Genomic DNA, 9,897 nt, shown 5'->3' with positions numbered 1-9,897 from the left:
AGAAGGGAACAGCTGGTATCATTTTCGTTATGCACCATTCAAATATCCTTTGCAACGTCCAGTATGACTCAAACATTGAGCCCTGAGAGTACACATCAGAGTCATCTCTGCCTTCCCCTCTCACATGGGGATCAGTCTAGAGCCCCATCAAGAGGTGAGTAAGCCCATTTCAAAGAAGGCAGTGGTGGGGGCGTCTGATGTGTACTTTTTCTGAATACAGAACAAAGGAAGAGGGCTCTTTTGGAAGGAGGACTTGTCCTCCCAAACCTGTCTGGGCTGATAGTGTCAACTCTTGCAGTCTGGCAGCTGGCCACTGGGAGATGGAGAATCTGCTTAGTCATTTCTCAACAGCAAGAGCAAGTAGCTTGAAAAAGAAGCCAAATATACCCACTGAGAGGTCCGCCAAGCACCTCTTAAAAAGAGAAACCAGGAGCAGTACAGAACTCTGAGCACCAGGATCTGATCAGGGTCACAGGGCAAAGACACCTGGCCACCAGGGTCAGAGACTCACACCCTGTTCAAGTGCCACCACCCTGGGCTGGGGGAGGTTGGCCAGGTTCATCCTTGACCATCAAACTCAAGTCCCCAGCTCTCTTCCCTTTGTTGAAGCATGTTGGCCACTGGCAGCTGCAGTCTCTGCAGGGATCCTATGATCAGTTTCTCTCCACTGATTTATTAATTACATTCAACATTCATTGAATACTTACTATATGGGAAACACAGTTATATAAAAAACAAAAAAAGTCCCTGCATTTATGGAGTTAACATTCTAGTGGAGAGAGACAGAAAGCACACAAGTAAACAAGTAAGAAAATAATTCCAGGGAGTGTAAAGTGCTTTAGGGAAAAACTAAAAGGCTGAGAGATCAAAGAATTAGAAGCTAAAAAAGAATGAAGGTGGGTACTTGGCCCCTCAAAGAACAGACATGTGAGCCAAGACCTGAGTGGAGCAACGGACAGAGCCAGAGAAGATATGGAAAGAGAGTGCCTGAGGCAGAAGGGCTGGAGAGCACCAGAGGGCTGCAACAGAAATGAGCCCAGTGTGCAGGAGAGCAGCCAGAATGGCTATAGAAGAGTTGGGAAGAGGACAGGAGGGCAGGAGCGGGTTAGAAATGAGTCAGAAATCCCCCCAGGCCACGGCAAGGAGTTTCATTCCAAGAAGTTGTTGGAAGATTTTTAATGGTGGAAAGGATAAAGAGCTCAACCTGACTGTAATGTGAAAACCAGATGGTAAGAGGGCAAGGGTGTGATCTGAGAGAACAGTTGGCACATCCAGAGCAGAAGTGATGGTGGCTCAAGCTAAGAGGTTGGCAGGGAGGGGTGAGATGTGGGGTGTATTGTGATGATAGAGCAACTGGGCTTGCTCGTCAGTGGGCTACAGGCAACGCTTGGAAGTGAGGTTGATGAAGGGAGACCCTCAGAATAGTGGCCTTCTTCCTGAGATGTAGAAGGCTGCAGGAGGAAAGGTTTGGGGAAAGAAGATACCATGATGTTTTGACAATGGCGTGGGAGGTTCAAGGTGTTTATTGGACTCCCAAGTTGAAGGGCTCACCTGGAACTTTGGTGTGTTTGGAGCCCAACTTTCAGCACTGTGGTGATCAGCAAAGGTACTTAAAGCCCTTCAAATCCCCACACTTCGACAAGACTGAACGTAGTCAGAAGAATGCCATTCGGGAATGAGACTTTAGCAAAACATACAACCCAGCCCCTTTGTTTTACAAGATGAATATGGAGGCCCAGAGAAGGGAAGCAACTCACTCACTCAAGATCACACAGCAATTTGATTACCAGGATCCACACCCATGTCCTCCCTACCCTCCAGGAAACACCCTCCAAGTTTGAGTTCTTTTTCCACTACTCACGACTCCACTGCTCACAAAATTGTTTCACACTGATTTCTTACAGTTTACACACTCCGTAAAAACTTCCCTTGTTCTTCTATGGGGGAAGTTTTCTTCTTTTGTCTAAATTTCTTATCTAACTGAATTTTCTCTACCTCCAGTTTAAGTTCATTTTCTGTTCTAATCACTCTTGTATTATTTTTTCAAACTGTGCGTGATGTTGTTATACCTGACTTTTCAGAAAATCGTGTCAAGTAACTAGGGTAAGTTTTTGGTTGCATTTACGGATGGGGAAACTGAAGCACATAGTCAAGTCAATTACATTCAGTCCCTTAACTAGGTGAAGACACAATAAAAACTAAAACCTTGGGTGTCTTAAGTCTCAGCTCAGGGCTCTTCCCTGTGGCCCAGGAGATCTTTTAAACCCATATCCTGACTCTTCCTCTGTTGATGACTCTTCCAAGCTCTTTATAAACAGAAAGATAATTAACATCACTGCCATCTTTTTTCCCACTCCATACAATCCTTTGTCTTTTTAGCTCTCCTCTCTGTGGACTAGATGGGTCTTCATTGTCCAAACCCTTCTCCTCTTTGTCCAGACACACAGCTAAACTACACTTCCCAGTCTCCCTGTTGCTAAGCATTTCTTTGTGATTGATTTCTAGTCAACAGAATTTGAGCAAAATTAATGCACACCCTTCACAGTCTGGCCTGTAAAAATATACTAGCTCAACTGTCCATGCGTCATCAGCTCGATATGCATGAGCCTGGCCACCTTGGAGCCATGTATTAAAGATGGTAGACCCTCGAGATGGAAAGATCCTAGATCCTTCTATCAATACTTGGAGAAAAAGAGACTACCAATCAAGAAAATACATTGACACCTTTTGTAACTAACAAGTAAGCTTCTACCTTGTAAGAACCATTATACATTTTGTGGTCTGTTTGCTACAGTAGCTTATACTGGCCTGGGTTAGAGACAGCCTCTTCTGGCCCAAGAAAACACTCTGCAGCACCTAGTGACCACTTTGCAACACTCAAACTCTTAGCTAAAAGTCAAAGTAGAAGAAAGAAGCTCAAAGACCATAGACTATGTCCTTCTTTATCCAAGAAAGTTTCAGAGAAAGAGAGATCTGGCATTGTCTAAGGTCAAGGACACCACCCAAAGGTCTTTGCAAGACTAGACTCATTTTCTGGATTCTCCTCCAGTGCTCTTTTCTGTACAAAACATTGTCATTCTACAGACCAACGGTGAGTACAGTATCCAAGACAGGCTTTAGAACAGGACTTAGACAAAGCTCACTGTCAGAAATGTCTCCTGTAAAACAAACTTGTGGTTACCAGACAGGCTACTGGGATCGGGTGAAGAAGGATAAATTAGGAATTGGAAATTAATATAAACACAATACTATATATAAAATAAGTAACCAACAAGAATCTACTGTTTAGCACAGGAAACTATATTCAGTATCCTGCAATAATGGAAAACAATCTGTAAGAGAATATATATATGCTTTATATATATATATATATATAAAATAAAACGGGGGTGGGAGGCGTCCCAGGTGGCACTAGTTGTAAAGAACCTCCTGCCAGTGCAGGAGACATAAGACTTGGGAGTTCAGTCCCTGGGTCAGGAAGATCCCCTGGAGAAGGGCATGGCAACCCACTTCAGAGTTCTTGCCTGGGAAATCCCACAGGCAGATAAGCCTGGTGGGCTACAGTCCATGGGGTCATAAAGAGTCATACAACTGAAACACCTTAGCATGTGTGCATGTGTGTGTGTGTGTGTATGTGTGTAAAACTCAACCATTTTGCTGTACACCTGAAACTAACACTTGTAAATTAACTTTAATTCAATGTTTCAGCATGGTTTTAAAAAAAAAAAGAAACACAGAAATGTCTTCTGCAGTTGTAACCCAACTCTCCCTATCAGTAGTTCACGTTCACCCATTCGTACTATGTCCTCAAAGAAGCTGACAAGTGTCTCATCATCTGCCTTCCTATAATAACCTTCCTGACATTAAAGGGTGAGTACCATATGGGCTTCCCTGGTGGCTGAGACGGCAAAGCGTCTGCCTGCAATGCGGGAGACCCAGGTTCAATCCCCGGGTTGGGAAGATCCCCTGGAGAAGGAAATGGCAATCCACTTCAGAGTTCTTGCCTGGGAAATTCCACAGGCAGAGGAGCCTGGTGGGCTACAGTCCATGGGGTTGCAGAGTCAGACACAACTGAGGAACACACACATCCTACGGCCCCTCCATTCTCATTTCTCCAGCACAGCGATAGTCTCACAGCATGTCTCATTTTCTAAGTAAAACCAATCATGACCGTAAGAGCCCCATAACCATGGTGGCAGTGGTTGAAATGCTGGTCCACCCTGAACTAGCCACATCATCTGGTTGTTTCCTCCACCACCCAGCAGGGCCTGCATTCTTCACACACAGGACAGCCACTCAGGCAGGAAGAGAAGGATGGGCTTTTGTTGAGAGATGGTTGTGCTGATGGTTTGTATTGGTTTGTGATGGTTTGCAATCAATCTTGCTATAAATATTCTACCCACTCCCACATTCCCTGAAGCCTTCTGGACACTAAAATGTAGTCTACAGTGCTAGCACTATTTCAGGCAGAGAGTAAACAAATATGCTTTGCCAAGACTGTCCCCAGGGGTCTTGAACCTTTCTTGATCCACATCCCTATCAATAAAATACTTTAATCACATGCCTATAATATATCTAGTGAAATATTAATATATATAATATATATTGGGTTTCCCTGGTGACTCAGATGGTAAAGAATCTGCCTGCAATGCAGGAGACTCAGGTTCAGTCCCCAGGTTGGGAAGATCCCCCCGAGAATGGAATGGATACCCACTCCAGTATTTTTGCCTGGAGAATTCCATGGCTAGAGGAGCCTGGTAGGCTGTAGTCCATGGGATCGCAAAGAGTCAGACACAACTAAGGGACTAACACTATCCACTACATTATATTATATATTGAAATGTTTAATAGATACATATTTAGGTATAGTTGAGTACCTATGTAATATTTCAATAGATATTTAAATAATATCTGTTGCTGTTTAAATAGAAATTATATCTACTGGGGCTTCCCTGGTGACAATGGTAAAGAATCCACCCTCCAGGGTAAGAGACATGGGTTCAATCCCTGGTCCGGGAAGATCCCACATGCCTTGGAGCCTCTAAGCCAGGGCACCGCAGCCACTGAGCCTGTGCACTAGAGCCCAGGAACCACAACAAATGAGCCCATGAGCTGCAGCTGCTGAAGCTTGAACTCTCTAGAGCCTGGACCTAGAGAGAGAAGAACAAGAGAAGCCTCTGAAATGAGAGGCCTGTGAACCACAGCTAGAGAGTAGCTCCCGCTCTCCCAGCTAGAGAAAGGCCCAAGCAGCAATGGAGACCCAGCACAGCCAAATAAATACATTAAATTATTTCTTTTTTAAAAAGAAATAAAATCTATTGAAATATTTATAAGGACACACATGTGCTATACACAAATTACTTATGTGAATGATACAGTTTTCACAAAAATGGGAACGGTTAAAGGACAAGATAAAAAGACCAGCATGAATAAAAGTGCTAACTATTTCCTCCCTGGCCACAGTGGGCCTTTCTGCACAGCCCGCTCTTTGGAGAACACTTGGTTCATCAAAGTTTTTGAACTGAAGTCACAAACTGGCAACCAAGAGGCCAAATGTAGCCCACAAATGTGTTTGCTTTGGCCTGAATAATGTTTTCTAAATTTTCTATTAGTCCCCAACATGTAAAAAATTGGACCAATTCATGTACAAATCTTAGAGATTTTTGAAATTCATTTTATTCACTGCTTTATCCCTGGTGCCTGGAGCATAATAGGCACTCAATAAACACTTGTTTCATTGAATTTCCAACTTCTCTCAAAAAAATCATGCTGATACATATTCCTGGCAATACCACCTGGAGCTGAGTAGTGAATGCCCCCTCTACCAGGATGTGGGCTCACCAATCCTAAGTCATAGACCCCATCACTCACTAACGAAGCCCTGTAACCAACCAGCTTCACTCACACCACCTATTATATGCCTGGTAACTGAACAATTGCTTCTGTCTTAGGACTTCTTGGTTACATGATAGCCTTGGTCACCCTCCATGAGATCAGACCAAACCAATATTCCATCTGGAGTCCAAAGATACAGGCTGGAGTATGATTCTGTCAATTACCATTCTTGGGGGATTTGCTCTCTGAGCCAAAATCTCCTACCTGGAAAATGGGAACTGCAATACCTTTTTTCAAAGGTTGTTTGAAAATCAAAATAAATGAAATCATATTTGTGGGCTGTTTTGTAAATTGTAAAGTATTACAGAAATTAGAATACAGGCTCAGACAGTAAACAATCTGCTTGCAATGCAGGAGACCCAGGTTCGATTCCTGAGTTGGGAAGATCCCTGGAGAAGGGAATGGCTTACCCACTCCAGTATTCTTGCCTGAAGAATTCCATGGAGAGAGGAGTCTGGCAGGCTACAGTCCATGGGGTTGCGAAGAGTCTGACATGCCTTAGCAACTAACACTTTCACTTTCATCACTGTAACAGCTATGTTCATCTACCAGGAGGACTAGCTGAGATTTAGGGATGAAACAGACCACATTTCCCTATATTAACTATATATATCTCTATGCCTCTCCCCTCCATCCCACCACTCTGATTTTCAGATGTACTGGGAAGACAAATGATGGGATAGGCCAAAAGTAAGGAATAAGCCACCACCCAAAAAGTTGGGTTCAATTTCTCCTAACAAGAATGACTCTTTTGTTTTCTCTCTTTCTCATATATAAGTCACTAACAGCTTGTGACTTGTCAGACCCAGGTCTCCATGCCTTGCTCCCAAAGACCAAAGTTATTCCCAGTGTCTTTCTGCACCTAATCCTAAGAGCTAATACCTACAACCTCCACCTTTATCTCCTTGAGTCTAGACCTGTTATGAGCTCCTAATCTTGTTGTTTGGGCTTCCCTTGTGGCTCAGAGGTTAAAGCGTCTGCCTCCAATGCAGGAGACCCGGGTTCGATCCCTGAGTGGGGAAGATCCTCTGGAGAAGGAAATGGCAATCCACTCCAGTATTCTTGCCTGGAGAATCCCATGGACGGAGAAGCCTAGTAGGTTACAGTCCACGGGGTCTCAAAGAGTCGGACACAACTGAGCGACTTCACCTTAATCTTGTTGTTCACCCACTGGAAATAAGCCTGAGAGCTTTTCTCTTCCACCTTTTTATCAGCAGAGAAACTATTTCTCTTACATATAAGACTATCTTCGCAGCAACGTTCCCGTGACATACACATAGACACACACACACAAACCACACACTCTCTTCTCCCTCTGGCTCTCCCATAAATATTTGCCAGCTATCGGCTGATCCATATAAAATAACCAATATTCAGCCATTTCTGACCTAGGAAAGGGGGCAATTTTATCAGTGCCGTATCAATGTATTTAACCCAGAGACTCAGGCTTGGGGGTTTCTGTAACCTCTGAATCTTCCTGTTTTTAAGCCAAAGCCAGTTGTTCTTATCCATTTCCCACGGTGATTGCACTGAGTCTCTGAGAAAAATGCTTCAGCATCTCAAGTATGCTGGGGAGTTTCCTTCCTCATGGACCTATAGTTGCCAGACAATTCCGTGAACTAAAAATTCTGGTCAAAATATAGATTCTAGATGCAACGGATTCTTGCCTGTTCAGCCTCTTCCTGTTCCCTGGGGAGAAAGGGTGTGGATAATCTATAAAGTGTGCACTGCTGTCTTGGGATTAAGAAGTGAAAGCCTCTTTAAGGAAGCAGAGCATCAGCTCAGGATCCCCCAGGTCCCACCATTTTGGAAGCCCCCTCCCATTTCTCCTCCTTCTGTTCTTTTAGCCCTTTGTGGAGAGGTCCCCAAATTCCCTATCTCAGGCTTCTTTGGTTCTGTCCATCAGCAGGAGCTCTCTTTGCTAACTGCTCCATCACCTAAAGCCCTCCCTAGATATTGCCCACTCTTCAACCCAATGGAGAAAATGGGGAGTCTCAGGAAAGCTGGTGGAATCCCCCCAACTTCCCACGGGTATTGGGAAATGCTATGTATAATATTAGCAGAAATCTCTTGGTGTTAAACATAGTTCTGTCTGTTGTGGGGTCCCTATTTAACAGGCAAATTCCCCACATATTAAGCATTTCTGAAACTGTTCCTTAGAATGCTAGTGTTCTAAGAGATATTCTTGAGTGTTCCTAAAACAGGAGTGCTTTGATCAAAAAAGTTTGGCAATCCCTATATGCCATTACTGGCCCCTTGTAGGAATTTCATAACACACAGCTTCTCATTCAAGATTTTGAGAGATCTTGCAGAGGAAACCCTATGTAACTTCATTTGATCTAGTGTTTCCTAAACTTATTCAGCAAAGGAACCCTCTTCTTCCATGAAAATTATTTTTATCATTTCCTGGGCCTTTACATTTCATAAAATACACTTTGTGAAATCCTGCTTTATCTTGTGAGAGAAGATACATACTTCACCTTCCCTTTAGAAAATAGAGCCGGTGAGGATGCAGGGCCCCTTATCCAAGCCCACCACCCCTGGAGTGAGCACCACTCATGAGTCTTGCAAATGGCTTTCCTCCCCCCATCCTGCACACATGCAGTGTCTTCAAAGAGCAAAGGTTTTCCAAATGCCTGTTCTAGTCCATGACCCCTCATTCATCTGGGCCTTGAGAAACCCAACACGAGCCTTCGACAGACATGGTTAAGACAAGGAGATCCAAGAGGCGTCCACCCAAAAGAGAAGAATCTGAACGTCCAAGTGTGAGACATTCTCTTTAGTCCCATTGCCCAATTTTGATTAGACACACCCTGCTCTCCAAATTCATGCATAAGGGCTTTAACTCGTCCCACCCAGGTGGGAAGCCCTTAAGGACCATGCCGAAACCACAGACTTGGATGTGGTGTGCCTTAGTCAAATTCCTTGTGATTCATCTGGATCCCACATTTTAGCATTTCAATCCGCTTTCCTGTTTATTATTCTGTTCCGTCTATGGAATTTATCTCCCCACCTAGAACGTAAATTCCAGGACGCTTGAATCCATATCTTATCCTTCCTCTCTTTGTCCCTAAAGTATCTATCTCTCAATAGTAGGTACAGTGCTGCTGCTGCTACTTCTGCTAAGTTGCTTCAGTCGTGTCTGACTCTGTGCGACCCCATAGATGGCAGCCCACCAGGCTCCCCCATCCCTGGGATTCTCCAGGCAAGAACACTGGAGTGGGTTGCCATTTCCTTCTCCAATGCATGAAAGTGAAAAGTGAAAGACACTCAGTCATACCCGACTCTTAGCGACCCTATGGACTGCAGCCTTCCAGGCTCCTCCATCCATGGGATTTTCCAAGCAAGAGTACTGGAGGGGGGTGCCAGTAGGTACAGTGGAAATACTTAATAAACAATATTAAATTGAACTTAACAGAATCCCCTCTGCTTTTTGTCTACTCCAAGAAAGAAGGGTGGTAAAATAGGAAATTTCTCTTAACCTATCTCCTCTAATAGACTCTCATGTGTGTTAGTTGCTCAGTCGTATCTGACTCTTTGCAACCCCGTGGACTCTAGCCTGCCAGTCTCCTCTGTCCGTGGAATTTCCCAGGCTAAAATACTGGAGGGAATTGCCTTTTCTTTCTCCAGGGGATCTTCCCCTGGCAAGAATATTGGAACGGATTGCCATTTCCTTCTCCCGGATATCTTTGTGACCTAGGGCTCAAACCTGGGTCTCCTGCATTTCAGGTAGACGCTTGACAGTCTGAGCCACTGGGGAAGCCCAACAAACTCATAGACTCAACCAATACCCTCTCTTCCCACTGAGATGTAAACTAGACAAACCCACAGTATACTGACTGCTCACAGCCACAAGGCCAAGCTCTCATGCCCTAATGCACTTCTGTTCTCACTGATTGCTTGCTTATTGACAGTCAGGTGTGTTCCCAAACTTGTCCATGCTGGTTGTATGTGTTACTATAGTTGTAAGTTTTAAATAAAGTTACTGAGATGGACATTTGT

This window comes from Ovis canadensis, chromosome 2 (assembly GCF_042477335.2).
Source record: "Ovis canadensis isolate MfBH-ARS-UI-01 breed Bighorn chromosome 2, ARS-UI_OviCan_v2, whole genome shotgun sequence".
Lineage (NCBI taxonomy): Eukaryota > Metazoa > Chordata > Mammalia > Artiodactyla > Bovidae > Ovis > Ovis canadensis.
Note: the sequence above shows the minus strand (reverse complement) of the source record.